Consider the following 8,013-nt stretch of genomic DNA (forward strand, 5'->3'; position numbering starts at 1 on the left):
ATATCCTTGCATTAAAATTTTAATTCAAAATTGCCAAAATTATAAATTTTCTAATTTATCTATTGATTTGTGGTTAATATTGGTTCTCACAGTTACCACAAACTAATTAGTTCTCATTTGATTAAGCCCCTATATATATATATATATATATATATATATAATATTCTCCTATTCACATAACCATCTATATTTTTGTAATGCTTCCATATGTATGAATAATATCAATTTACCACACATGCACACATAATCCATGCAAGTACTATCATAATTATGCATGTTATCACATAATTCACATAATGAACACATAAATTTACCTTAACCCAGATTTGTAGAAAAACCCGGTTATAACATTTTCTCCCCCTTAAAAGAATTCCGTCTCAGAATTCATTCAAATAACCAAGGATATCGAGTTCTCATGTCAGATTCTAGTTCCCATGTTGCTTCTGAACCCTTGTGAAAACGCCACTGTACTCTTACCAGACTAATTTCTTTATTTCTCAATATCCTGGTCTTTCTGTCAGTTACTGCCTCTGGTGTCTCGATGAAATTTAACTTATCATCAAGTTTGATCTCGAAAAGTGGTATTGCTAAACTCGGGTCTGCCAAACACTTACGCAGATTTGATACATGAAAGGTGCTATGGATTATATTGAGCTCTTCTGGCAGTTATAATTGATAAGCTACTGGTCCAATCCGTTTGCAGATTCTGAATGGTCCAATATACCTTGGACTGAGCTTTCCTTTCTTATCGAATCTCATAACGCCCTTCCATGGAGATACTATTAACATTACAAAGTCTCCTATATTGAATTCAATCGGTTTCCTTCGTTTGTCTGCATAACTTTTCTGACGATCTTGGGCAGTCTTAATTCTTGCTCGAATCTGTTCAATCTTTTCAGATGTTGTTTGTACAATTTCAGGACCTGTTAACTGCTTTTCACCTACTTCATTCCAACATAACGACGTTCGACATTTTCTTCCATACAAAACTTCATAAGGTGCCGCTTGAATGCTGGAGTGATAACTGTTATTGTAGGCAAATTCTATCAATGGTGTTCATCCCATGATCCCCCAAAGTCGATGACACAAGTTCTCAACATGTCTTCAAGAATCTGGATGGTTCTTTCACTTTGTCCATCTGTTTGTGGGTGATAGGCTGTACTTAATCTGATTTGTGATCCCAAAGCTTTTTGCAGACTTTCCCAAAACTTTGAGGTAAAACGACTGTCTTGGTCAGAGATAATGGATAATGGAACACCATGTCTAGTCATAATTTCCTTGATGTAATTTTGAGCCAATCTTTCCATTGAATAAGTCTCTTTTATTGGTAAGAAATGTGCAGACTTTGATAGACGATCCACTACTACTCAAATTGCATCATATCCTTTTGGTGTTCGGGGTAATTTCATAATGAAGTCCATCATAATGTGATCCCATTTCCATACCGGTATTTCTAGTGATTGTAGGTTTCCATAGGGTATTTGGTGCTCAATCTTAACTTGTAAACAAGTTAGACATTGTTCCACATATGTTGCTATATTTTTCTTGAGACCTGGCCACCAATAAAATACTTTCAAGTCTTTGTACATTTTGTTGGTACCTGGGTGAATTGAATAACGGGACTTGTGACTCTCTTCTCGTGTATTACCATAGCTTGGTACCCATATTCGGCCTTGAAAATATAATATCCCTTCTTTGTTTGGCTCCATAATGGAAATCATCTTTCCCACCTTTTCGGACTTCTGGTTTTCTTTCTTAACAGCTTCTTTTTGATTTTTCAAAATCTCTTGGTGAAGATCTGGAGTTAAACAGATTTTCATAGCTTTGATCGTACCACTTCTTTCCTTTCGGCTCAAAGCATCAACCACCACGTTTGCCTTTCATTGGTGAGAGAGAATCTCACAATCATAGTCGTTAACGAGTTCAATCCATCGCCTCTGTCTCATATATTAGGTCTTTTTGGTTGAACAAGTGTTGTAAGCTTTTGTGATCTGTAAAGATCCGGCATTTTGTTCCTAAAAGATAATGCCTCCATATCTTTAGTGCGAAAACTATGATTGCTAGTTCCATGTCATGGGTGGGGTATTGTTTTTCATGATCCTTTAGTTGGCGAGATGCATAAGATATGACTTTTCCTCTCTGCATCAATACACAGCCCAATCTCAACTTCGATGCATCGCTGTATACTATGAAATCTTATGTTCCATTGGGCAGAGATAGGATTGGAGCGCTGCAGAGAAGATCTTTTAATAACTGAAAAGCTTTCTACTGTTCTGCATCCCATTGGAACTTGACATTTTCCCGAGTTAACTTGGTTAATGGTACGACTATTTTTGAAAAGTTATGTATGAACTTACGGTAATAACATGCCAATTCCAAAAAGCTTTGGACTTCAGATGGGGATTTTGGTGCTTCCCACTTGGCAATCGCTTCAATTTTTGCTGGATCTACTTGTATTCCTTTTTCTGATATCACATGCCCCAAAAACTAAACTTTTCGCAACCAAAACTCGCATTTTGACAACTTAGCATATAACCTTTCTTTCCTTAAGAGACTCAGAACCAGACGGAGGTGCTCTGCATGTTCTTCCTCTGTCTTTGAGTAAATCAGAATGTCGTTAATAAACACAATCACAAACTTATCAAGATATTTTCGGCATACTCTGTTCATTAAGTCCATGAAGGCTGCAGGTGCATTGGTTAATCCAAAAGGCATAACCAAAAATTCATGATGTCCGTACCTTGTCCTGAAAGCAGTCTTAGGAATGTCTTCATTTTTTACCTTTAGTTGGTGGTATCCAGATCGCAAATCAATCTTGGAAAAGTAGCTAGCCCCTACTAACTGATCAAACAAATCGTCTATCCTGGATAACGAGATATTTATTTTTGATCGTTAATTTGTTGAGTTCTCAGTAATCTATGCACATTCGCATAGATTCATCTTTCTTCTTGACAAACAAAAATGGGGCTCTCCAAGGTGATGTACTTGGTCTGATAAAGCCTTTATCGAGCAGATCTTCTAACTGCGTAACTAACTCTTTCAGCTCTAGTGGGGCTAATCTGTATGGTGCTTTGGCTACAGGCATTTCCCCGGGTAAGAGGTCAATTCTGAATTCTATAGCTCTATCTGGTGGAAGACCATACAAATCCTTCGGAAATACTTCTGGGAAATCACTGACCACTGGGATCATTTGTTGTTCTTCTTTTTCCTTTTCGACATTGAACATAGGCCAAAAATCCTTGACACCCCTTCTGCATGCATCTTCTGGCTTTCATTACTGATAACAAATTGGTGGAACGACTCTGATGATTTCCAAAAAAAACAACTGTTCCTCTGTCTGGCAATACTATTCTAATCATCTTCTTATTGCAAACAATGCTGGCTTGATTTTTGGCCAACCATTCCATTCCCACTACTACATCAAAATCTTTCATAGACATGGGAAATAATATGATGGGTAGCTTATATCCCTCAATCATGATGGTGCAATTATTGAATACATTGTTTATAGAAACTTGACCATTAGCAGTATCAACTACTAACTTATCGTCAAGTGGCATAGAATTCATGCGAGCATCAAGGCAAATGATGGGGATACAAATGAGAAGTTTGCACCCGAGTCAAATAACACTTTAGCATGAAATAAGTTCACAAGAAACATACATGTTACTACATCAGCTGTAGTTTCTGCTTCATGTTTGGTCATTTGAAAAGATCGGCCCCGCGCCCCACCCGATCCTCTGCCCATACTCGGTCTCCCACGGCCAGTTGATGTATTGCTCCCCATGGTGAGCTGTGGAGCTTTCAATTGTGGGCAATTATTCTTGAAATGATCTGGGGAATTACAATGAAAACATTTTCTGTTTTGTCGACAAAAATTCGAAGTATGCCCAACTTCACCGTAGTTAAAACATTTTATGGGTTCTGTTCGACATTCTCCTCGGTGATACTGTCGACATCGGGGACAGGCTCTTTCCATCGGTCTCTGCATTTCCTTATTACTAAACTTGGCAGTTTTTGGTCCTCGATAACTGGCCAAAGATCCTTCCCATTTTCTTTTCTCCATCTACTTCCTTTCTTCACTTCTATTCTTATTCCTCTCAGTGATCTCTGCTGCATCTACTGCCATTGGAAAGGTAGCAGGATTCATTGCTATGAAAAATTCTCTGATGGATGGTTTTAGACCCCAAATGTATCGTTCTACTTTTCTAGCCTCTGTTGAGATGTAATGCTCAGCAAACCTTGAATATTCTATGAATTTGTCCATGTATTTTCTGACTGATCCAGAGCTCTGTTCTAATTTTAAGAAATCTTCTTCCATTTGCCTGACCGCTATTTTAGGACAGAATTGTTTTTTTGAATCTATTCACAAACTCTGTCCATGTCATAGTTTGTAGAATATCTGTTTTGGCCAATGATTCTACCTCCCACCAAAACAAAGCATTTGACTTTAAAACAGAGACTGCAAATATGGCTTTATCTGATTCTGCACATCGAATAGTGTTGAATACAGACTCTATCTCTTTGATCCAACACATGGCCTTAACTGGATCTCTGTCTCCCGAGAAAGTTGGTGGCTTGCAGGTTAAGAACATCTTTATATCTCCTTCTCGATTATTGATAACTGGAACTGCTAGATTAATTTCAACTCTGCTAGTCTCGATTTTGGTAGGAACCCCATAATGAAAGTCAAGGTTTCCCTTAGCTTCCCCATCCCTTCAGCCAACATATCTCTAGTCACGTATTCTGGTTGTGGTATATGCTCTTGATTCATGTTTTCAGAGTTAGATTCGGCTTGATCTGTATTAACTTCTGGTTGACTTATTCTACCTCTGGTCTGTCCTCTATCTTGACCTCTGCCTCTGCCTCTTCCTCTGCCTCTACCTCCAGAGGTGCCAATGGGAGCAAGGATAGGAGAATCTCCCTCTTCATTAGTGGGGTTGGGGCGGGTGATTCTTTCTAACCTTCTAGATCTGCTTGTCATCTACAGATTTTCAAAATTTATAAACATATTTTCACATTTCCAAATATCATATAGTGTCCAAGTTCAGTTATGTACCTGTAGATTCCAAATTACATTGGCCAGATATAATCCGAATATACCTTACACACTTATCTCTTAACTTATCATATTTATTCCAAAGGTGCTAACTATGTCTGGGACACTAATATGCAATGAAATAGTTTAAGTTTAGGCATCATACATGTGAATACCTAAATCCCTTAAACTCAGACTCTGATACCAACTTGTAACACCCCCAAATCCGTACATTGCATATAACACATATTTTATACATAGAATACATGTTTTTTCTCATAGGTCCATAATTCAAGAGTCTATAATGTACAATATATATATCAAAAATTTCAAAAGTACATGCTCTTGTATCCTAGCATCAAAGCTTCAAAATATAGCAAAGCACATAGGGAAGTATTTCACAAAATGCTCTTGCCCTTATTATCATTACTTGCACACATATTTTTAAAAACACAAAATGAGGGTTAGACATGAATGTCTAGTGAGGTTCCTTTTATATAATGCAGGGTACCAAAATATTTATTTCAAATAATCCATCTCATGTAGCAAAGGCTGAAAATCACATTCTGTTTTGGTCAATCGGGCCTCTGGTTCCAAACCATACTTGGAATATATTTCAAGAAACAAGACCAGAGCCCCTCTGGTCTTTTTACCAGAGCTTTTATTTCCTCGACCAGAGCCTCTAGTTGTACTAACCAGAGCTTCTGGCTCATATAATTTCTTGTAATGTTCTTGAGTTAAGCGTCCAACCAAAAAGATAATCTTTTTCACAAAAGAATGTTTATATAGAGTTCTTATTCGACCAGAGCCTCTCGTTGTACTAACCAGAGCTTCTGGTTCAATATTTATGATAAGCCAGAGCCTCTGGTTCAACATAAAAGTCGACCAGAGCCCCTCTGGTCTATTTTTAGTAGAAAATACTAAGTATAAACCCCTTTTTCTAAAATTTCTTAGAATACAAATTTTGACACAGAAGCTCTTATCAATAGATACAAAGCCTCTGGTCCAATTAATTTATTAAGAACAAGTATACTTCTTAAATTAAATAACCAGAATCCTCTGGTCCACTAATGAGGACCAACCAGAGCTCCTCTGGTTCCTTATAAAAATGAACATTCTGTTCCAAAATACCTTTTAACCAAAATTAATGATCACAAACCATATTTTCCCCTAACCATAACATCCATATTATTATTTCCAATAAGAACAACATCTCTAAATCCTCAAATCACCAAGAAAAGAGAACTCCAATCTATTGTAATCTTAATAGATATAATAGCAAGAGTTATACCATGCATACACACACAACGACCATCCTTATTACATCCATAAATCCCCTGCTTATAGCAATAGCTATCCATCACACACACAATGACCATCCTTGTTTTCCCCTGAAATTCATATGAACTATTTCATCCAATGACAGGCTGCAGACTTTACTGTCAGAGTGATCCTTGTTCATAGTTTTTAACCAAATCATAATCTCAGCACAGGTTTATATTCAAACCTTTCAAGCCATAAGAACAATCTGTTATACATATGATTCCTCGAATCATCTGTTTTTGCTTAAATCCTCAAAACAGGGTATCACATCCAAAACTGTTTCTTAAAACGCAATTTCTGCTTAATCCTTTCAAAACAGATTCAGCTTCAAGATTTCAAAATATTTCTTGTAAAACTATTTAGAACAGTTTTACCAAATTCTTCTTAAACTTCAACCGTCAATACTAAATTTTTAAGATCAAACACCAGATTTAAACTTCATAGTTTTATAAATAGGTAACAATTTAAAACTCACCTTAAAATCACATATTCTGCAGGTAATAATACACAACAAATAATCAGAATCTTGAAACAGCAATATTCTTCAAGAATACTTTCCAAAAACACATTCACCACCTTTAAACTTATCACTTTCTTAAACTTCCTTTCTTTTGTAAAGTATGTTGGGTTCAAGATTGTGCGTTAAAGTTGTATTCAAGTTCTCATTTTTATAATGTAATAGTTAGGCTTTATTGTTTTCCTTAGTATAAATAGTGATTAGTTTTCCTAATTGTCGTTAGTTCAACAATTAATCAGATTAGAGTTTTAATTGTGATAAGAAATTCTCTCAAAGAAATCTACTCAAGATTTGGTGACAATCTCTCTCTACATGTGTTCTTATTTCTTGAAGATTTGATTCAGATTGTGTATGATTTGGGAATTACAATTGGTATCAGAGCTATCTGCAGCAATTTGTTTAGAGGATTAAACAATTTTTTCAAGGATTTTGCACCAATTTTAGGGGATTTAACGATCTGTTCATAGTGTTCTTTGACTGTTCTTGGAGTTCTTCGGTCCAGATTACATTTTTTTGGCTTGAATCGCATCAATTTTGATCGTTATTTGATATAATTCGTACTATTGAATTCGCAATTACATTATGAACAACTTTGATTCACATAGATTTTGATTTTAATCAAGTTTTAAACCATTTTTGATCGATTTTTGAGTTTACAAAATTTGTTTGTGTTCTTCAAAAACTCATACTTTTGCAGGTTTTGATCCATTTTTTTTTTGTGAAAGAGTGTTAAAAATTGTGTTTTTGCTTGAATCCTAGTCCGGATAACTCTTGATCGGTTTAAGTGTAAATCGCTTAAAGCTTGTTTGATTTAAGACTTGTATATATGTGAATTGATTTTGTGCGATTTAGGATAAACCGGGTAAGGCCTGATCGATTTAGAGGTAAATCGCTTGTTACTTGTACGATTTAGTGAGCGATTTAATCTATTTGTTGTGCGATTTATTAGTAATCCGGTTGTTTCCTGATCGATTTACTTGTGCGTTATACTTGACTTTGTGCGATTTAATTGATTGATTGTGCGTGCGATTTAATCTCAAGTGTTGTGTGATTTATAGTGGACTGTTGCATGCAATTTAATTGATCGTACTTTGACTTCGGGAACAGTTTGTTGAACGAACTTTGACTTTCATGT

The sequence above is a fragment of the Cynara cardunculus genome, assembly GCF_001531365.2.
Source record: "Cynara cardunculus var. scolymus isolate 2C chromosome LG 14, CcrdV1, whole genome shotgun sequence".
NCBI classification, from domain to species: domain Eukaryota; kingdom Viridiplantae; phylum Streptophyta; class Magnoliopsida; order Asterales; family Asteraceae; genus Cynara; species Cynara cardunculus.